Source organism: Piliocolobus tephrosceles, chromosome 6 (genome assembly GCF_002776525.5).
Source record: "Piliocolobus tephrosceles isolate RC106 chromosome 6, ASM277652v3, whole genome shotgun sequence".
NCBI classification, from domain to species: Eukaryota; Metazoa; Chordata; class Mammalia; order Primates; family Cercopithecidae; genus Piliocolobus; species Piliocolobus tephrosceles.
In genome coordinates this window covers 14,038,710-14,060,664 of record NC_045439.1, presented here as the reverse complement: position 1 = coordinate 14,060,664, position 21,955 = coordinate 14,038,710, and the positions used below count along the sequence as shown (strand labels likewise).

Genomic DNA, 21,955 nt, shown 5'->3' with positions numbered 1-21,955 from the left:
GATAAGAATTTTTTGCACCCCGTTGTGTGCCTGCTGCTGTGCTGGGAGATAGGGGAGGGCACCAAATGGAAAAACTGTGCAGGTTGTGCACTGCACAATCCTAGAAGGTGCTGTTCAAACCATAGACATTGTTTATTTGTCTCTTTAGTATGATAATATTCCAGCAAATGGAAGCAAAATGTCTTGAGGAAGACTTTTTCTAATTCTTGGCACCCTGTGGGCTAGTATGGCCTAAATGTGGAGATGAACAGAGAAACAACCGTGGTACAACATGATAATGGCCAGAGTGTACGTGTGTGCAAAGCACAGAAGGACTTAGGAGGAACCCTCTGTGTGCCTAAGAGTCATGCCGTGGTTCACAAAGGGCCACTCTTTGGAAGACCATTCCCCTGAGCAGAGAGGCAGTGTTGTGGAGTGGCAATGAGATTGTGTTTTACACCCAGACTGCCTGGGCTCAAATTGCGAATGTGCTCCTTCACATGTGACCTTGGGTGAGTTATCTAAGCTCTCTGTGCCCTACATGAGTTGCTGCTGTTTCCACAATACCCTGGGGTGTGTCTGCCCAGGCAGGCTGTAGTTTAGGAATGTAATGTGGGGGGCAGGGAAGCATCTCAGTCCCAGTACACTCACTCCCCTCCCCTACCAAATGCTCCAGCCTTTCCTTGGTGTCCAGACCAGACAAAGACCAAATACACCCACCAATAGCAAAATTCGTTCTTTGTTTTCCTCTGAACACCAATGTCTGTAAGAGTAAAAGAAATACGAGACAAACGTATTCAAATGTATCTAAGCCCGTTACCTGATTTCCTTGATGATGGGCTCATTAAAGTGATGGAATATATTAGTTTGCACTTTATAGCTTGCTGATTGCCGTCCTCACATAACATTTATCAACTTCTACTCTTGTTTCAAGTACAAGGGCAAAGCTGAACAATATTAATATTTGCCGGAAGAAGTAAGCCTCATGTCAAAAGCAAGACATAAAATTGGTTCCCCTGGTTTCTGAAAATACCTCTGTGGGGCAGGCAGGATTACTGAGTGCTAAGTGAGATTACAACTTAATTTAGGAAAGCCATCCACTTTCTAATTGTAATTGTCCTGAAATACATTGATTTGTATATTAATAGCCTAAAGTTTTCCTTTTCTTCAGTATAGATTTTTGGTGACAGCCATGGAGATTGTCCCAGCTCCTTCAAGTCACCTAGAGTGATCCACATACTATGATCAAAACTTCCAGCCAGGTAATATAGGCAGCTGCTTCAAGACTGTTCTGAGAGCCTGAAAAATCAGAAAATGTTATTCCTTTGGAGATGAGTTAGAACAACCATCCTGTATTAGTCAATTTTCGTGGTGCTGATAAAGACATACACAAGACTGGGCAATTTACAAAGGAAAGAGGTTTAATTGGACTTAGAGTTCCACATGGCTGGGGAAGCCTCACAATCATGGCGGAAGACAAGGAGGAGCAAGGCACTTGTTACATGGATGGCAGCAGGCAAAGACAGCTTGTGGAGGGAAACTCCACCTTATAAAGCCATCAGATCTTGTGAGAATTATTCATGATCATGAGAACAGTGCAGGAAAGACCCACCCCAGTAATTCAATCACCTCCCACAGGGTCCCTCCTACAACACATGGGAATTCAAGATGAGATTTGGGTGGAGACACAGCCAAACCATATCACATCCCAACAGAAGCAGAGAAACCCTGAAATCTCAGTAGCTTCACCCAGTCATAGTTTATTTTTCACACCCACAGCCATCCAGCTTGCATGTTCAGCAGTGATCCTCCCAGGTGGGTGCTCCTTCTGTCTTGGGGCTCTGCCATCTTCAACAGGTGGCTTCCAGGTCCTGCAGAAGGGGACAGGGAGTTGAGAAGACATGCCTGCTTCTGAAGCACTGAGGCAGAGGTGATGCATGGCACTTGTGATCTGGTTGATGAAGTCCTCTGGGTGAGCAGCCTCTTCTCGGCAGTCAGTGAGGAGGGGCAGTGTGAATCTTTGGGGAGCAGCCTACCTTCTTGGCCATGATACAGTCATCCATCCCCACACACAGAATTAGTTCAAGATGACAGACTTAAAGCTCTGAGAGGACTGGCCAGGTATGGTGGTTCATGCCTGTAATCCCAGCACTTTGGGAGGCCCGAGGTGGGTGGATCACAAGGTCAGGAGATTGAGACCATCCTGGCTAACATGGTGAAACCCCATCTCTACTAAAAATACAAAAAAATTAGTTGGGCATGGTGGCAGGCGCCTGTAATCCCAGCTACTCAGGAGGCTGATGTAGGAGAATGTTGTGAACCCAGGAGGCAGAGGTTGCCGTGAGCTGAGATTGTGCCACTGCACTGCAGCCTGGGCGACAGAGCGAGACCCCATTAAAAAAAAAATTCTGAGAGGACTGGCTGGGACTTGAGGTCTGTAACCTGGACCTCAGAAATCAGGGAGAATTGCCTTCCTCTCTTCTAGATGGAGTTAGGGCCAGCCTTTAGCCATATTTCAAAGTAGGCATCTCTCATCTATTTATTCTTTCTTCTACATCTTTCTAATGCCCTTCCCTACAAATTCTGCTAAAAACCTCTCCTTGGGGACTGCCACTCCCCCCACCCCACCCCCCGGCACATATGCTGTGTGCCTACATTACATATTTTACATCTCTTCTGCCCAGTCACTCACTTTAGTGCTGCTGATGCCCAGTGTTAAGAGGTAAAGCTGATGGGGCTACTTTATGCTCATATGTAATTGATTGACAGCTTTTTTTCTCTGGGAAAAATTGCATTTTTAAAAGATTTTTGAACAGGCTTCACTCTGGGCTTGCCAGAGCCTCAATTTACAGACTGTGTTAGAAAAGAGTAAGTCTCACTGAATTAACAGTAGCATATGTAACCTCACCTCCCCACTGGTAAGAAGCTATAGCTCTGACTCCAAATCTACCCTAAATCTCGCTGGCATCTGTCACTATGATCTAATGCTGCCATCGTCTCTGGCTGGACTGTTGCATAGCCCAACTGGTCTTGCTTGCTTTTGCTCTTCCCTCACTACAGCCTCTTCTTATGACAGCCAGAGTGATCTTTCTAAAAGAAGAATCAAATCACACAACTTTTTTTGCTTAAACAGTGAAGACCTTTTGTAGCACAAATAGAACAAAATTTCAAGCTCCTCTTCGTGACCAACCATCCCCCATGCATAAAGGCCCAGCAGTCTACCTCTCCTGCCTCCCTGAGCCCACAGTCCCCATCCATCACAGTGTTCCAGCACACTGGCAGGAGATGTAGACTGCTGGGCCTCTTCCTCTTCTCCAACACAGCAGCACGTCAGCCCTGGCTGTTCCTTGTCCCTGACATCCTCCACCTACAGACTTCTGCATGGATTTCTTTTTCTGGTCATTCAGGTCCCTGTGCAAATAACACCTCCTAGTGAGGCCCTTCCTAACCACCCCATCTAAAGCATGCATCCCTTCACTCCCCTTCATTCCCCTGCCACACATATGTATCTCAATGCCAACTTTACTTTTTTCATAAGCTCTGGAAACTATCAGAATGGATCTTAAATATTTGTATGTTCTCTCCACTCCCACCCCTTACTTCATTATGTAATTTTTTTAACAGCAGGGATCACATCTCTCTTGTTCTCTCCTTTATTCCTATCATCTAGTCCTGGCACATAGTAGGTCCTCAGTAAATATCTACTAAATGAAAATAAAAATAAAAGAGTAAGTCTTATAAATTTAAATGTAAATCAAAAAGAAATATATTTTTAAAAGATGCTATTCTTGGTGTTATAGGCAGGTATATATCTGCCTCCCTGAAAAGAGAGGCCACACAGTGTAGTGATGAAGTACTTGCTGACTGCCTGGGTACAAACCCCAACTTTGCCACTTGCTGTGCAACTTAGGGCAAGTTACCTAACCTCTCTGTGCCCTTGACTCATCTGTTGCAGACATTTCTTCACTGTCCCAGGAGTGGCGTCTGCCCAGCCAGGCAGACGAGGTAGATCAGTTAGCCCTCCAGCTGGGAGTCTATCTCCACCAGAGAAATGATGGGTAAATTTAAGAACAGGCCATAGGAGCTGTTTGTGTTTGTAACAAAGAGGTAAAACTGAACAATCAAGTAGAAACTTTTCCATCAGCTCCTGACTGTGAGTCATTAGGATAGCAAGGCGGGGGTTACCTGGTATGAGCCTCACTCCAGTAGTGGCATACAGTAGCAAAGGTTGATTATAGCATTAGGACTAGTTTGCAGGGTATATTAGTCTATTCTCACACTGCTATAACGACCCACCTGACACTGGGTAATTTATGAAGAAAAGGGGTTTAGTTGACACACAGTTCTGCAGGCTTAACAGTAAGCATGACTGGGAGGCCTAAGGAAACTTACAATTGTGGCAGAAGGTGAAGGAGAAGGAAGCACATCTCACCATGGTAGAGCAGGAGAGAGAGAGAGAAGGAGGAGGTTCCACACATTTTTAAACGATCAGATCACATGAGAACTCACTATCATGAGAACAGTAAGGGGGATATCCGCCACCATGATCTGATAGCCTCCCACCAGGCCCCTACTCCAATTTGACATGAGATTTGGGCATGGACATGAATCCAAACCATCTCATCCCACCCTTGACCCCTCCCAAATCTCATGTCCTTCTCATATTTCAAAACCAATCATGCCTTCCCAACAGTCCCCCAAAGTCTTAACTCGTTTCAGTATTAACTGAAAAGTCCAAGTCCAAAGTCTCATCTGAGACAAGGTAAGTCCCTTCTGCCTATGAACCTGTAAAATAAAAAGCAAGTTACTTATTTCCAAGATACAATGGGGGTACAGGCATTGGGTAAATGCTCCCATTCCAAAAGGGAGGAATTGGCCAAAACAAGGGGGCTACAGACTCCATGCATTTTGTCCAAAACTCAGCAGGGCAGTCATTAAATCTTAAAGCTCCAAAATAATCTCCTTTGACTCTATGTCTCACATCTAGAGCACACTAATGCAGGGGGCAGGCTCCCATGGCCTCGGACAGCTCTGTCCCTCTGGCTCTGCAGGGTACAGCCCCCATGGTAGTTTTCACAGGCTGGTGTTGAATGCCTGTGGCTTTTCCAGGTGCACCGTGCACACTCTCTGTGGATCTGCCATTCTGGGGTCTGGAGGACGGTGACCCTCTTCTCACTGCTCCACTGGGCAGTGCTCCAGTTTGGACTCTGTATGGGGGCTCCAACCCAACATTTCTTCTCTGTATGGCCCTAGTATAGGTTCTCCATGAGGGCTCTACCCCTGCAGCAGACTTCTGCCTGGACATCCAGGCATTTCCATACATCCTCTGAAATCTAGGCGGAGGCTCCAAAAGCTCAACTCTTGTCTTCTGCATACCTACAGGCCCAACACCATGTGGAAGCTGCCTCAGGAAACTTATAATCATGGCAGAAGGTGAAGGGGAAGCAAGTACCTCTTACCATGGTGGAGCAGGAAAGAGAGAGAAGGGGGAGGTTCCACAGACTTTTAAATGATCAGATTTCCTGAGAACTCACTCACTATCCTGACAACAGCAAGGGGGAAATCCGCCCCTGTGTTCCAATCACCCCCACCAAGCCCCCTCCTCTAATTCGACATGAGATTTGGGCAGGGACACAAATCCAAACCGTATCACAGGGTGATCAGATACACTGTCTACAGAGTGATTTTGTGTGTGTGTGTGTGTGTGTGTGTTTATTTTTTGGCCAGGTGTGTTTCCAGTGTGGATTCAGATATAAATTATTTCCAGTAACTCAAAGTGTTGAATTGTCATGGGATGCTCATATGGTTATATGTATGCTTGTTGCTACAGCAGTGTGTGTGTGTGTGTGTGTGTGTGTGTGTTTCACATCCACAAGGGTGAATAAGTCAGGATAGAAGGGAAAAAAGGGGGTGACTAAATTGACCTGGAAATTGAATCTGTTACTGTGTTTGTTGTGGCTAAATTGAGTCTTCTGGGCCTATCTGTTTAAGGAAGTGGCTTACTTCATTATTTACTTGACCATCCCAGAATAGCAAGCAATAAGTGCCTGTGTGTTGGCAACGGCAGCTAAAGCTCTCCTATCTCTGCAAGCATGTGAGTTTATTTCACCCTGGAAGCCTTCATAGGTGGGCTGATTGTTTTAAGATGATGACTGTGAGGAGTGAGCCAAGGTAGAAAACCTCCATGGATTAGAGCCAGGTCTTTGTAACTTGGGGATGGGTTCTGGCTCTCCTGTTTACAGGCTGAATGACCTCAGGCAAGTCACTTAGCTTTTTGCAGCCTCAGTTTTCTCATTTGCAAAATAGACGTAATGAGATCTAACCTCTAGGTAGTAATTAGGATTAAATAAGATAATGACTTACAAATGTGGATTTTTTTTTTTTTAATTTCTCTACTGGAGTTCACCAGTATTTGTTTTTCTTTCTCCGTTGTTCTGAAGCAGATTAATCTATAGTTTTTCCCCCAATAGGAAGTTTCCCTGCAGGAAAATTGAGGTAAGGTAGATTTATTTATGAATACCCTTTCCTCAGTGGTCATGGGGAACTTTCATTTCAGTATCTGTGAAATACAAGTTATGATTGTCCAGACTACATAGAACATCCTAGAGGCTGGAGTTTTCTGAGAGAGAAAAGGTGTGGGAAAGGAAATCTGGCCTGAGGATTGCCTGGCTGAGTCTGCAGGATGAAGGGAGTGAGCCATATATGTTGAGCTGGGCTTTGGCTGGGGTTTCTCTAGACAGAGGTGGGACTGGGTCAGGACGGCCTGTGGAAAATAGCTCCTCAGCCAACGCGGAGTCAAGTTCAGTCTCCTTAAGCCTTTCCAAGCTCAGTCATTCCAGTTGCTCTGGGTCTCTGAGGCCAGGAAGGAGTCCAGGAAGTTGATGTCACAACTCCAAAGAGGAAGAGATACTGCGCAACTGAATGGAGAAATGGACCTAGAGATGGGGGTGTGGAGGGAAGTGTCAGGGCCAAGTCCCAGTGACTGTGCTTCCTGCAAAGCTAAGTGAAGCTGGAGGCTATTTGAGTCTCTGAAGCACAGTGACGGTGGAGCTGCCTGGGAGCGAGGGATGGAAAAGGCAGCACATTCAGTGTTATTTCCATTAGGAGCTATGCAGCTGCTGCTGATGCTCTGTCTTTTGTGTTCAAGAGTTCCTTTGTTCTTAGAGCTTTTTATTGAAGGATAACATACCTACAGGAAAGAACACAGTACATTTTCACTAAGTGGACGTGCCCATGTCACCAGCATCCAGGTCAAGAAACAAAAGATTACCAGACTGGGAGTATCCCCAGTCTTCCCAAACATGCTCCCCAGGATAGGGTAACCACTGTCCTGACTGGTGACAACACAGACTAGTTTTGGGATTGTTTGTGTTTTTTAAGAGATGAGGTCTCACATGCACACAAGTCTTCATTGCAGCACCATTCACAATAGCAAAGACATGGAATCAACCTAAATGTCCATCAGTGACAGACTGGATAAAGAAAATGTGGTACACATACACCATGGAATACTATGCAGCCATGTCTAGGGAAAAAGAGAGAATCATGTCTTTTGTGGGAACGTGAATGGAGCTGGAGGCCATTATCGTTAGTAAAATCACGCAGGAACAGAAAGCCAAATACCACGTTTTCACTTATAAATGGGAGCTGAATGATGAGAACTCATGAACACAAAGAAGGGAACAGACACTGGGATCCACTTGAGGGGGAAAGGTGGGAGGAGCAGAAAAGGTAATTATTGGGTACTGGGCTTAATACCCAATATTAGCTGGGTGATGAAATAGTCTGTATGACAAATCCCTGTGACGCAAGTTTACCTGTGTAACAAAGCTTCACGTGTACCCCCGAATCTAAAATAAATGCTTAAAAAAAGAGAGATGAGGTCTCACTCTGTCACCCAGGCTGGAGTGCAGTGGTACAATCATAGCTCACTGCCGCTTCGAACTCCTGGGCTCAAGCGATCCTCCTGCCTCAGCCTCCTGAGTAACTGGAACTACAAGTGTGCCACCATGCCTGACTGATTTTTAAATTTTTTGCAGAGGTAGAGTCTTACTATGTTGCCCAGGTTGGTCTCAATTTTCTGGCTTCAGGCAATCCTCTCACCTTGGCCTCCCAAAGCACTTGGTTTACAGGCATGAACCACCATATTTTGCCAGAGCCTAGTTTTATAAGGTACCCTTTTAAAAGCAAACATTACCACGGACACCATAGTTTTGGTATCATTGATCACATGGAATAGCAAACCTGTCCTGAGCCCTCACTGTGTGCCGGGCCCTCTCCCCCGCCCTTTACATAATCCACTTGCCTCGTCTTCTGAACAATTCTAAGAGGTAGATACTAATACAATGCCTGTTTTACAAAGAGAAAACAGACATGGCACAGTGAAACACCTTGCCCAAGGCCACACCACTAGTAAGTGTAGAGCAAGAATTTGAACCCAGGCAGGGAAGGTCTGCCTTGCCTCTGCGGTCTCTGGATGAAGGTGTGGAGTGCCTCTCATCGGGATGTGGTGAATTGCACACAGATAAAGCAGAATAACCAGGCACTATTGCAAGTTTCGTATTTGATAACACAGCAATTCATCCAAAGACAAGTTTCTACACCTGCCTGATGCGTAGACCCATGGGGAGTGTGTTCATGTCATGTGCTTTCCATTAGCATGGATTTGAGCACCTCTTGGACACGCTCTGACCTCTCCCCTCAGAATGACAATCACACCTCTGGCCCAGCCCTGTCAGTTACGGATGAGGAAATCAGGTCCCAGAGAGGGAGGTCAGGCATTTGGTGAGGATGGGAGCTGGGACTCAGAGCCCCCGTGTTGACTTCCCATGCAGTGCTCCCTTCACTCTGCCAGCAAGCCCTCCACTAATCAGTGTCTCTGTGTTCATAGTGCATGGAAACCCAACGTTGAGTTGAATATCCTGGAGCCTCTGTTGAGGACACTGGCCTGGAATCCCAAGCTGTCCATCTACTTCCCTAAATCCTCCCACCCACCCCACGATCAGGGTTGAGAAGCCCAGCCAGAGCTCCAGTGCTCATTTTCTCTCTGTCCCAGTCAGTTGCTGCTAATAGCAAACATTTTTCATGCCCGGTGTGAGACCTGCCCCTTTTCTAACCATCTCTGAGACCAGGTCATTCCCTTCTTTCATTTAGGTTCTTACCTAAAAGCATCTATAGTTGGTGGCCCCAAGAGCCCGCTGTCTCTCGGTCAGAGCTGTCTTGGTTGTTTGTATGAGATAGAACCAAGTCCCTGTAGCTCATGGTTTCCCTGAGCCCTGCACTGGCGGAGGAGGAAGAGAAATCCATATTGCCTCCTGATGTTTCTTTTTAGAGTTTCCTGTAGCTCAGTGTGTGAAGTTCCCTAGGATTATGTGCCTTCCTTCCCACACCAACAATGATTGAGCACCTACTCGACATCAGAGGCACTGTCTAGAGATAAATAAGGCAGATGCAAATGCTTTGGACAAGACCGTCAAATAATCTTCTAAGATAGGAACTGGATCACACATGATTCCAAGGTTAAGACCTCTGCCCTGTGGGGCATGTTCTAACAGTGGCAGTGGCTGAGTGTGTTTGGACTTCTGGTTGCAAGTGACAAAAAAAAAAAAAAAAAAAACTTGGACTGAGCAAAAGATGCGAGGTGATCAGCTCCGGAACTGAGAATTCCGGGGCCAGCTGTGAGCATGCTCGGCTCAGGATCGGCTCCTCTCTCTTCTGTGCTGTCTTCCTCCCTAGCCAGTCTCCCTCTACAAAGGGGCCTTGAGATGTACAAGCCTGCAGTTTACCACTTTGGGGGTTGGCAGAAAGAAAGCCTCACCTGTTCAAAAAGGTCTAGCAAAATTCCTGGGACTGACTCACATTGGACCATTTGTCTGTGGCTGAACCTGGGGTCAGGCACCCAGGCTCTTACCCAAAACATATCTATAGTTGGTGGCCCCAAGAGCCTGCTGTCTCTCCGCTGGAGCTGTCTTGGTTGTTTGTGCAGGACCAGCCCCGCTCAAATCATATGGATGAGAACAGGGGAAGGGCGATTTCCCCCAGGAGAACCAGGGTTTTAGGGTGCTGGACAGGCAAAAACAGTAGGCATTGATGTTAACCCTGTCAATGCCCCGCACTCTGAGTAGCTGACTCTGGTGTGATCTGGCTCCGATCTGCATCTGGTGGGATGCTTCTGTCCTTTTGGGCACAGGGTGTGTGGCCACAGCCCACAGCCCTCCTGTCCCCTCCAGTGTCCTGTCCCCATCTCAGTTCATAGTGTCACCATGCCCTCATCCCCCTTGCTGGAGACCACAGGTTTCTTCCTCCACACCACATCCATCCTCCATCCTGCGGGTCAGGGGGCCGTAGCATCTCTACATCGTCCCCTCCTCTCTATTTCCATGTTACTTCAACAGCTTCTACCTGAAGCTTCTGTCCTGTTCCTTCCCACCTCCTCACCACCCTGCCTGATGTTTCTAAAATAAGGGCCAACGAACTATAGCCTGCGGGCCAAATTCAGCTCCCCACCTGTTTGGAATACATCCCGCAAGCCAAAAATGGTCTCCACGTTTTTCAATGATTGGACAAAGTTAAAAAGGAATACTATTTTATGACACATGAGAATGATAGGGAATTCAGATTTTAGTGAACATAAATAAAGTTTTATTGGAACACAGCCATGCCGATGTGTTTATGTCTCATCTGCGGCTGCTTTCATGCTACAGCGGTAGCGTTAGATAGTTGCGGCAGAGACCATATGGCCCGCAAAGCCTGAAATATTTACTGTCTGTCTGGTTCTTTCCAGGAAGACGTTTGCCAACTGTTGGTTTAAGATACTCTCGTCCTGTTGTTCCTGTGCTCAGCAATCTGCTGCTGCTCTCCAATAAGGAGAGTCCTTATCCTGAAACTTGGTGTCCTCCAGTCCTTCCATTGTTCCAGTCTTCCCATTGCGGCCTTCCCACCTCCAGAAAACCTGCCCAGAATTCCCAGTCTCCTGGGCTCCCTCCCTCCCGCCCCTCTGCCTTAGCATCCAGTTCATTCCTTTGCCTAGAAAGTGTCTCTCCTTCCACCTGGATGTCTCCCAGGAAATCCTGAGCCCATCTCCCAGCTCTTCCCTGAGTCATCTTTGCTGAGTTAGAAATTAATTGTTCCCTCTTCTGCGTTCCACTAAAGCTCCATTTAAACCTCTCCCCACGGCATGTGTCTTGTTACAGTCACCATTAGCTGCACATCTGTTTCCCCCTCCTCCGTAGGTTGCGAACGTTGCCTGATTTATCCGTATTCCCTTGCAGCCCTCAGCACAAATCCTCCCAGTAGATGCCACACGCTCTGTGCTTGTTGGAAAAATTGAAAGTCAAAATCTGGGCTGGGAGCAGCTTCCGTTCCAGGGACAGACCTGCTGGTTGTATAGGAACACAGCACTGCAGAACCACAGATGGTGGAAGACAAATATTAAACTAAGGCAGAATGAACAGGGATTTGCTGTCATCCTATAGTTTGTGGGTAGAGATAGGCAAAAGATGTGCCATTGTTGGAAGAGGTGTATTTGAATCGACTGAATGAGACTTTAAGGAGAGGTCAGGACAGAGGAGAAGGGGTGAGAATCAGAGAATTGTCTTGCATGTTCCCAGCCACCCAGTTTTGGTAGAGTTCTTTGAGAGAGGAGAACATGTGCTTTGAGAGCATGTGGACCAGTAGATAAATTGTGTGTGAAGGGAGAGTGTGAATGGCTTCACTACAGGCAGGCAGGCATCAGTGTTCAGTGGGCAAAGACAGCAGCCATCATTTTAACCATAGACCACAGTTTCTCACCTGGATGCTACTGGCATTGGGGACTGGATAATTCTTTGTTGTAGGGGGCTGTCCTGTTCTTTGAAGGATGTTTAGCTACCTCTCTGGCTCTACCCACTAAATGCCAGTAGCACCCGTCCCCCAGTTGTGACAACCAAAAATGTGGCCAGTGTCATAGGCAAGGGCAGAGGGTAAGGGGGACAATCACCCCTGGCTGAGAATTGCTTCCCCACATGAGGGTTTCTCACACTACCTGTGGTGAAAGACTTGTTAACTTTATTTGACCAATATGCTTGTCAAATACTAGAAAAAGAAATCCCTAGAAAAAACTGTCATGGTGGCTCACTCCTGTAATCCCAGCATATTGGGAGGCCACAGTGGGAGGATCCCTTAAGTCCAAGAGTACGAGACCAGCCTGGGTGACACAGTGAGACCCAGCTCTACAAAAACAAACAAAATTAGCTGGTCATGAAGATGCATGCCTGTAGTCCCAGCTTCTTGGGAGGCTGAGGTGGGAGGATTGCTTGATCCCAGGAGGTTGAGGCTGCAGTGAGCCATGATCACACCACCACACTCCAGCCTGGGTGACAGAGCAAGAATCTGTCTCAAAAACAAAAAAAAGGAAAACAATCACGTGGTTGCCACAATCTCAAATTGCTCCACAAGTGTTTAGATGCCCATTCTTACTCTCTGTTCCTGTTCTGTCATGAGTGGGTGACAGAGTTCACAGGCCACACTTTAGCACAGCCCTAGACCCGGAATCATGTTAGAGAATGTTCTCTGCGTGGGTGGAGGTCACCATGTGCTCTGGAATTGTGTCCCTGTGAGGCCCTTGCCACGATGCGTGGTGTATCGTCTTGGTCCAGTAGCCTTTCCTTTGGGTGTGCACCTGCAGGTGGGGGGATGGTGTTGGACTCATAGTCAAAAGGCGATGGTTCACCTTGTGCTGGCAGGTGTTTAATGGCCACTCTTTGATGCACCTCCATGGAGGCCTGGCCTTGTTGAGAATTCTCCTGTGGAAGGGTTGGACTTGTTCTTTTCCATTGATCTTCTCATGAGTTGTTTCATTCCCTGATCATTTTCCAAAGCTGGGTGCTTTGAAACTGGAGGTCAGGCCTCCTGCCAGTGCATTCCTCTGGCAGGCTGTCCCAGGAAACAGGGTGGATGATGTTCCAAGGCTTCTCCACGGTGAGTGGTCAGTGTGGGAGGTTTGACCTCTTGCCTTTGGTCCTGGGGCCCTGCCTTTGGTCGTGAGCCAGAATAGACTCACAAATGGTGGGAGATGCACTGGGAAGAATGCATGGATTTTACTTTTTATGTTTTTATTTTTATTTATTATTTATTTATTTATTTTTGAGATGGAATTTCACTCTTGTCACCCAGGCTGGAGTGCAATGGCGCGATCTCGGCTCATTGCAACCTCTGCCTCCTGTGTTCAAGTGAGTCTCCTGCCTCAGCCTCCAGAGTAGCCAGGATTATAAGTGCCCACCACTACATCCAGCTAATTTTTGTATTTTTAGTAGAGATGGGGTTTCACCATATTGGCCAGGCTAGTCTCTAACTCCTGACCTCAGGTGATCTGCCCACCTTGGCCTCCCAAAGTGCTGGGATTACAGGCATGAACTGCTGTGCCTGGCCTCTATGTTTTTATTTTTTTTATTTCTGTAGGTTTTTGGGGAACAGGTGGTATTTGGTTATGCAAGTAAGTTATTTAGTGGTGATTTGTGAGGTTTGGGTTCACCCATCACCCAAGCAGTATACACTGAACCCAATTTGTAACCTTTTATCCCTCACTCCTTTCCCACCTTTTCCCCCTGAGTCCCCAGATTCATCCTTATGCCTTTGCATCCTCATAGTTTAACTCCCACTTATAAGTGAAAACATATGATGTTTGGTTTTCCAATGCATGGGTTTTAAATTCTAAGCCGGAAACTTTGGAGATGTAGAGACATCCCCACCACCCATTCCAGGAAAGGAAAGTGTGTGTATTTGTGTGTGTGTTTGTGTGTGTGTGTCGGCCAGTGACTTTTGTGGTATCAGTGTTTCTAGCCTTCAGCTTAGATGTGAGGCCTAACGTGCCAGGTGAAGAATCCACTGCAGGTAAGCAGGGTGAGGGAGAGGCTGATGGGAAGCAGAGACGCATTTCTCTACGTTGGTGATCAGGGTCTTTCCTGCTATGCTCTGTGTGCTCTACCCCAAGGGAACTTGGTACAAAGGAAATTGAGCTGAGATACCATGGTGATCCGGTGTCTTTGGATCACTTTATGCTGTCCTCTTCCTGAGGAGGAAACTGAGGTCAGCACTGCCAAAATAACAGCGGCAGAACTGAACTTTCCAGACTTTGAATCCAGTGCACGTTGTCAGATTCTTTACTGCCTCGTTAATTTTGCTGGTGTTTTTGAAGAGAGATGATGGGTCCAAAGAGATGCCTAACGAAGGAAAAGGCCACAGGCTGGAGGTTCAGTGAACTCATCTGGCTCAGCTCCTATTTTGTTCTGTGATCCTGATGAAGCTCTGGTTTGTAACAGGCTGAGAACCTCCTCAAACCTCACGGTGCTTTTGTGGAAACCAAGGAACGATGTAATTTTCCACAAGCTCACAAAGGAAAGCCAAGAATAAAATCCAGACGTTGGTGACTCTTCAGTGGAAATGTTTCTGACAGAGCCAAGGATAAGAATAAGCACCAAGCCTAGAAGGAATGAGGCAGACTTTTCTTGTTCTGAGATTTGAGGAAAAAGGGGTCATATGTCCAGGTTACACCTGTAAGTCATTGTACACATTAAGCACTTACTATATGTAAGACAGACCTGGAAATACATTAAGCCTGTCAGTTTCTTTTCTACCTACAATCTTTCTTCATCCTATTAGTTGAACTGTAGTGCCTGGATGGTCTTGTCAGAATTGTAAATATTTACAAGGACCATGTACAGTCATGCACCATGTAACAACATTCAGGTCAACAACAAACTGCATATGCGACATATGGTCACATAAGATTATACAGATAGGGAGCTGAAGAGTCCCTATCACCTAGTGACGTCTTGCTAGTCCTGACCCTCTGTAGCTAGGCTAATGTGTGTGTTCCTGTCTTTATTTTTGATTTAAAAGTTTAAAAAGCCAAAAAAAAAAAAAAAATAGAAAAAAAGCTTGTAGAATAAGAACATAAAGAAAATATTTTTGCATGGCTGTAGAATGGGCTTGTGTTTTAAACTAAGTATTATTAAAAGAGTCAAAAAACAGGCCGGGCGCGGTGGCTCAAGCCTGTAATCCCAGCACTTTGGGAGGCCGAGACGTGTGGATCACGCGGTCAGGAGATCGAGACCATCCTGGCTAACACGGTGAAACCCCATCTCTACTAAAAAATACAAAAAACTAGCCGGGCGAGGTGGCGGGCACCTGTAGTCCCAGCTACTCGGGAGGCTGAGGCAGGAGAATGGCGTAAACCCGGGAGGCGGAGCTTGCAGTGAGCTGGGATCCGGCCACTGCACTCCAGCCCAGGCAACAGAGCGAGACTCTGTCTCAAAAAAAAAAGAAAAAAAAGAGTCAAAAAGCCAAAAAACAATTTAAAAGTTTATGAAGAAAAAAAGTTACAGTAAGCGAAGGTTATTATTGATGAAGCATATTTTTAAAATTACTGTAGCCTGTGTCCAGTGTTGATAGACTTTTGTTTACAGTAGCGAACAGTAACATCCTGGGCCTTCCCACTCACTAACCACACACTCACTCACTCACCCAGAGCAACGTCCACTCCTGCAAGCTCCATTCATGGTAAGTGCCCTAAACAAGTGTACCATTTTTTATCTTTTAAACCATATTTTTTCTGTAGCTTTTCTATGTTTAGATACACAAATGCTTACCACTGTGTTACAACTGCCTGCGGTATTCAGTACAGTTACATTCTGCACAGGTGTGTGGCTTTGGAGTGGTAGGCTTTATCGTATAGCCTAGGTGTGTCATAAGCTAGACCATCTAGGATTGTATTAGTGCACTCTAGGATGCTCGTGCAGCAGTGAACTGCCTAACGCATTTCTCAGAATGTATCCCCATCACTAAGCAACACAGGACTACAGTTGCTGAAGCAGCACCCACTGAGGAACTGTCTGCTGTATGCAAGCAACTTTACAGAAGGAGAAGCTGTTTGTTCCTTTCCAGGGAGATCTTCCTGGGTCCTCCCAAATATAACGAATGGACTCAGGCCCTATTGCTAAATCCTGACCTAAGATTTCTTGCCTTGAGGTTACTCAGGGAACAGCAGGGATTTTGTCTAGGAAGAGAGGAAGGATGATGCCAAGGAGAAAGACTGCTCAACAGACAGGGAAGCCTGGGGGCAGGGGAGCAGGGGAGCAGGGGAGCAGGGGTGGGAGACAGGGCAGGAGCCAAGAGTGCTGAGGGGGCCCCTGGCTCACGGCTGTCAGGCTCCTCCTTGAACTCTACATGCTCGTCCTGCTGTCAGCCTGGCCTCCTGGTTCTGCTCATCTGGGAGCAGCTGTGGCTCCTCACTGTTCCCATCCCAACCCCAGGGTGCCATAGTCCAGTGTACTGGTCGGAGTTTTCCAGAGAAGCAGAACCCACAGGAGGTGCACACATACCCAAACATGCCCTGTATCTATCCTATATGTGTGTGTGTTGTGTATGTTCATAAAGAGATTTATTTTAAAGAATTAATTCATATGATCATAGGGACTGACAAGTCCAAAATCTGTAGGCCAGGCCAGCAGATTTGAAACTCCCAGGCAAGAGCTAATGCTCTTGAGGACAAATTTCTTCTTCCCCAAGAAACCTCAGTTTTTTGGGGGGGGTTTTGTTTGTTTGTTTGTTTGTTTTTTGAGACAGAGTCTCACTCTGTCCCCCAGGCTGGAATGCAGTGGCGTGATCTTGGCTCACCACAACCTCCACCTCCTGTGTTCAAGTGATTCTCATGCCTCAGCCTCCTGAGTAGCTGGGATTACAGGCACCTGCCACCACGCCTGGCTAATATTTGTATTTTTAGCAGAGGCGGGGTTTCGCCATGTTGGCCAGGCTGGTCTCGAACTCCTGACCTCAGGTGATCCACCCGCCTTGGCCTCCCAAAGTGCTGGGATTACAGGCATGAGCCACTGTGCCCAGTCAATTTTTGTGTTCTTTAGGCCTTCAACTGATTGGGGTGGAGTTGAATTCATACCCACGTTATTGAGGGTAATCTTCACTTAAAGTCCATTGATTGTAGATGTTAACCACATCTATAAAATATCTTCACAGCAACCCCTAGATTTATGTTTGATTAAATAACTGGGTATGACTGCGACTGCCCAGCCAAGTTGGCACCTAGAACTCACCATCACATGTGGCTGGCAACCCGGCCTGACCTCAGAACTGGAGCTTGCCAGAGGTGAAGGGAGGCGTCATTCCAGCCTTCCTCCAGGTCCCTTCCCAGTTAGTGGCAAGCACAGACCGCTTGCCCTGGCAAGTCATCCACCCTCCTTTGGCTTTGGGTGGAGGTGCTTCTGAATCTAGGCACCATGCTGTAGCAGCTACCTTCCCACAGATGTTCTCTCTCATTGAACTTGAGGCTTTCTAGAACGAGGAAGTACCTGGTGTCCGTGGTGGTAATGATTGAAGTCTCTCCTGGCATGTTGCCATGGGCTACTTTGACATCTCCTGGCTAATTGGTGTTCATTTTTATTCCAGGTCCTTGTACTCCTAATGAGGAGAGTGAACATGAAATTTATCATCCAAACTGTGACACTTTTGAGAGAAGGGGATACTATTCATTATACTAGACAGCAGATGTGAATCAGGACTGTCCTAGAGAAATCAGAGGATATGAATGATCCAATATTGACAACTGCTGTGTTATTCATAAGAGCTCACTCATACAGAAGTTGTTTTCATGCTTGTGTTTCATGAATAAAGGGTCAGTCAAGTCAACAAATATGAGGGCTGAGTTGTTTCTCCCCAAAAGATATGGTGAAGTCCTAACCTGGTATTTGTAAATGTGACCTTCATTGGAAATCGGGTCTCTGCAGAGGTACTTGGTCAAGAAGAGGTTATACTGGATGAAGGTGGGCCCTAAATTCAGTCACTGGTGTCCTTATAAAAAGGCCATGTGAAGACACAGGGACAAAGAGGGGAAGGTCAGATAAAGAGAGGGGCAGACATTGGGGCTATCTGGGCCCACAGGCCAAGGAATTCCAGGGACTGCCAGCTGTCACAGACACCGGGAGGAAGACATGGAGCTGAATGCCCCTAAGTCTCCAGAAGGAACCAACCCTGTCAACACTTTGATATTGAATTTCCAGCCTACAGAACTGTGATAAAATACGTTTCTGGGCTGGGTGTGGTGGCTCACACCTGTAATCCTAGCACATTGGGAGGCCCAGGCAGGCGGATCATGAGGTCAGGAGCTAGAGACCAGCCTGGCCAATATGGTGAAACCCCATTTCTACTAAAAATATAAAAATTAGCTGAGTGTGGTGGCATGTGCCTGTAGTCCTAGCTACTCGGGAGGCTGAGGCAGAAGAATTTCTTGAGCCTGGGAGGCGGAGGTTGCAGTGAGCCAAGATCGCACCACTGCACTCCAGCCTGGTGACAGAGTGAGACTCTGTCACAAAAAAAAAAAAAAAAAAAAATCTGTTACCGTTTTAAGTATATACTACTTTGTTAAGACAGTCCTAAGAAACTCTATTGTAAAAGCCTCAATATAAGTACCTACGATGTGCCAGGCTCTGATCTGAGTGTTGGAGATACATCATGATCAACAGCAGTAGCAGCTCATTCTCACAACGTCAAGGTGCGTCCCTGGAACCTTTCACAGACTATTGGCCATATGGTCTAGTCAGACAACAAAAAATTGTTTCTGCAGATGGATCAGACAACACAAATGTACTTGCAGCTCAAATTTAAGTCTAGAGTCCACCTCTACCAGCTGAGAATACCCATGGTGGGTGTGGACATTTTTTCACAGGGGGGCCTGTCCCTGAGTAAATTGGTTTCTGTTCTTGTCATCAGCAATAGTGAGCTGGCTCAGGTGATATTGTAGTCTTGTTTCCTGGGATGCCGAGTGCCTGTTGTCATCAACCTACCTGAGAATGGGTCCCGGCATCAGAGCCCTCACTGCTTCTCAGGCTTCTGTGGTTGAACTCCAGCCTCTGGAGATAAGCTCACCTTCAAGCAGTGGCAGGAACCAGATCCGGCCTTGTGCCAAAGTTTCCTCCAGGAGAGGCACGGTGATGGCTGATGTGTGCTGTGTTCAGGTGCATGAACCGAGGGGCTTGTTACTTGTTCATCCTTGCCATGAACGGTGCGACAACAAGAAAACCAGTGGGGAGCCCTTAAAGTTTTTCAGTGGTAATATGCTTTCCTTTTCCTAGAGTGCATCAGACATTCAACAGGTCTCTCCTCAATGAAGTGTAACTTGAGTACAATAAAATACACAACTTTGTAAGTGTAACTACCACTCCAGTCAAGATCTAGGACATTTTCATCATCCTAGAAAGTTCCTTGTGCCTTTTGCTGATTGGTCCCTCCCCTACTAGTGGTTCTGATTTCTATCACTGACCTTGGTTTTGACTGTGCTTGGGCACCATGTCAATGGGATTATACCATTGGTACTTTTTTGTGCTGGATTCTTTCATACACCACAGTTTTTTTGTTTTTGTTTTTTAAGACAGTTTTACTCTGTTGCCCAGGCTGGAGTACAGTGGCACAGTCTCGGCTCACTAAAACCTCCACCTCCCAGGTTCAAGCAATTCTCATGCTTCAGCCTCTCAAGTAGCTAGGACCACAGGCACCCACCACCATGCCCAGCTAATTTTTATATTTTTAGTAGAGACGAGGTTTCACCATGTTGGCCAGGGTGGTCTTGAACTCCTGACCTCAGGTGACCTGCCTGCCTCTGCCTCCCAAAGTGCTAGAATTATAGACATGAGCCACCGTGCCAGGCCCATACACCATGTTTTTAAACTTCATTCTTTTTAAAAAAATAGATCATAGCAAATTGACTAAAACATTTCTACGATAAAGCATTTGGAAAGCGGCCCTGGAAAGGGAAGCCGTTTAGAATTCCTCCACCCGCCATAGCTGCTATAATGGTTTTGGTATACTTCCATCCAATTCTTTTCATTTGCTGATTTGTGTATAGCTGCAAACAAACCATGAGTGATTTCGTGTGTTGCTTTTTTCATTTATGATAAACATTTTTTCTACATCCAGTGTCTCTAATTATCCTTCTGGGTGGTATTCTATCTAAAATGCCCTGTGAGAGCAGGCACTTTTGCCTGTCTTGTTCACAGATGTATTGTTCACAGAATCTAGAACAGTGCTGGGGCCTGATGGGTAATAGTAAATATTTGTGGGAAGATTAGAGGAAAGTGTCCAACTCTAATCATTATCCTATTCCTGGGCCATCCGTGGCTTCTGGCACCTTGCTATTGCAGGTGACATGCATCTTCACACATGATTTTCACCCTGATATTTTGAATGTCACCCTTAGAAGAAATTTCACATGAGAAACTGTTATTTCAAAGAGAAGAAACGTATTTTTGGCTTTTGATAGAGTCAAGTGCTGTTGAGAGCTGGATTATCCAGATTTGAGATTTGTCTCTGCCACTTACTGGCTGCACGTTGGGAAAATTACTTAGCCTTTCTGTTCTCTAGTTTGCCCATGTTTGAAACGGGGCTAGTGACAGCATTTCCTAGGCTCATTGTGAGCTTGAAATGTAGAAAGTACTTGACATGTAATAAGCATTGTATATATATTGCTATGTATGTTTCATATGTAGGACATTGTATCATGCTAAAAATAATTGAACCTATTTTTCCAAAGAAATGGTTTCCCTTAATGATGCCTGTCCTTTTGATAAACTCAGCGGTCGTTGTGTTGCCCATTGGTGACTAGCTCAGAGTTTGGTTGTGCAGTACATAGGAATCTAGGTTCTGAATTTACTTTTATTTTATGTATTCATTTATTGAGACAGTGTCTCACTCTGTCATCCAGGCTGGAGCGGCATTGGTGCCATCACTACTCACTGCAGCCTTGACTTTCTGGGCTCAAGTGATCCTCCCACCTCAGCCTCCTGAGTTTAGCTCACAGGCATGCACCACCATGCCTAGATACTTTTTGTATTTTTTTAGAGACAGAGTTTTGCCATGTTGTCCAGTCCAGTATTGAACTCCTAGACTCAAGCAGTCCTCCCACCTCAGCCTCCCAAAGTGCTGGGCTTACAGGTGTGAGCTGCCATACCCAGCCCCTAATTTGCTTAATTTAATTTAATTTAATTTAATTTAATTTAATTTTTTTTTTTTTGGGACAGAGTCTCACTTGCTCTGTCGCCCAGGCTGGAGTGCAGTGGCATGATCTCGGCTCACTGCAACCTCCGTCTCCCGGGTTCAAGCAATTCTTCTGCCTCAGCCTCCCTAGTAGCTGTGATTACAGGCATGTGCGACCATGCTCGGCTAATTTTTGTATTTTTAGTAGAGACGGGGTTTTGCCATGTTGACCAGGCTGATCTTAAACTCCTGGACTCAAGCAATCTGCCTGCCTTGGCCTCTCAAAGTGAGGCCTCCTAAAGTGCTGGGATTACAGGTGTGAGCTACCGCGCCCAGCCTAATTTACTTTAGGTATTAAGTATACGCCTTGTCTAGTAGAGGTAAAGACAACACAGGAACAAATTGTCACCACAGCACTCTGAGAACACTTAACCTAGTGTAGGAGAAAGACAGTATAGATACAGCTAAAGATTACTGCTAATTGTGGAAAGAAACAAAGACCACACAAATGAAAACAACCCAAGGTAGTTTTTCAGAGTTTGCTGTAGCAAAGGAGTCAGCTGTCATCACTGGTGTTTGGTAGGGACTCAAAGTCAGGCAAGGGAGCGGGGGAGGGGGGCTTCACAGCAGGAAAGAAAGGGCAGGCTTCAGGCGTGCCCTGGGTGGAGGCTGTTGGCGTGAGGCAGCTAACTGGAAGCAGGGCATTGTGTGCATTGGTTTAGGCAATATTTTGCCTTCCCAGGGCTGCCATAACAAAGTAGAACACACTGGGTGACCTAAAACAACAAAAATTTGTTCTCCCACAGTTCAGGAGGCCAAAAGTCTGATTTCAAGGTATCAGCAGGATTGATTCCTCCTGGAGTCTCTGAGAAAATCTGTTCCGGGCCTTTCTCCTGGCTGCCAGCATTCCTTGGCTTGTAGACATACCACTCCAACCTCTGCCTTCATCATCCCATGCCTT

At 46.3% G+C, this 21,955-nt stretch overlaps 1 protein-coding gene and 1 long non-coding RNA gene across 2 annotated transcripts in view; one reads left to right on the top strand and one right to left on the bottom strand.

Moving 5' to 3' along the window:
- Positions 1-1,752: 1,752 nt before the first annotated feature.
- Positions 1,753-18,856, bottom strand: LOC111538234. The gene is made up of 3 exons (XR_002730272.2): positions 18,810-18,856; positions 17,319-17,427; positions 1,753-1,850 (listed from the first exon to the last, which is right to left on the bottom strand). It is a non-coding gene; the product is annotated as an uncharacterized LOC111538234 (long non-coding RNA).
- Positions 5,999-21,955, top strand: part of SLC24A4 (solute carrier family 24 member 4) — a 91,303-nt gene continuing 75,346 nt past the window's right edge. The window contains exon 1 of the mRNA XM_023205502.2: positions 5,999-6,073. The gene's annotated coding sequence lies outside the window, so the exon portion shown is untranslated. The remainder of the gene's footprint in view (positions 6,074-21,955) is intronic.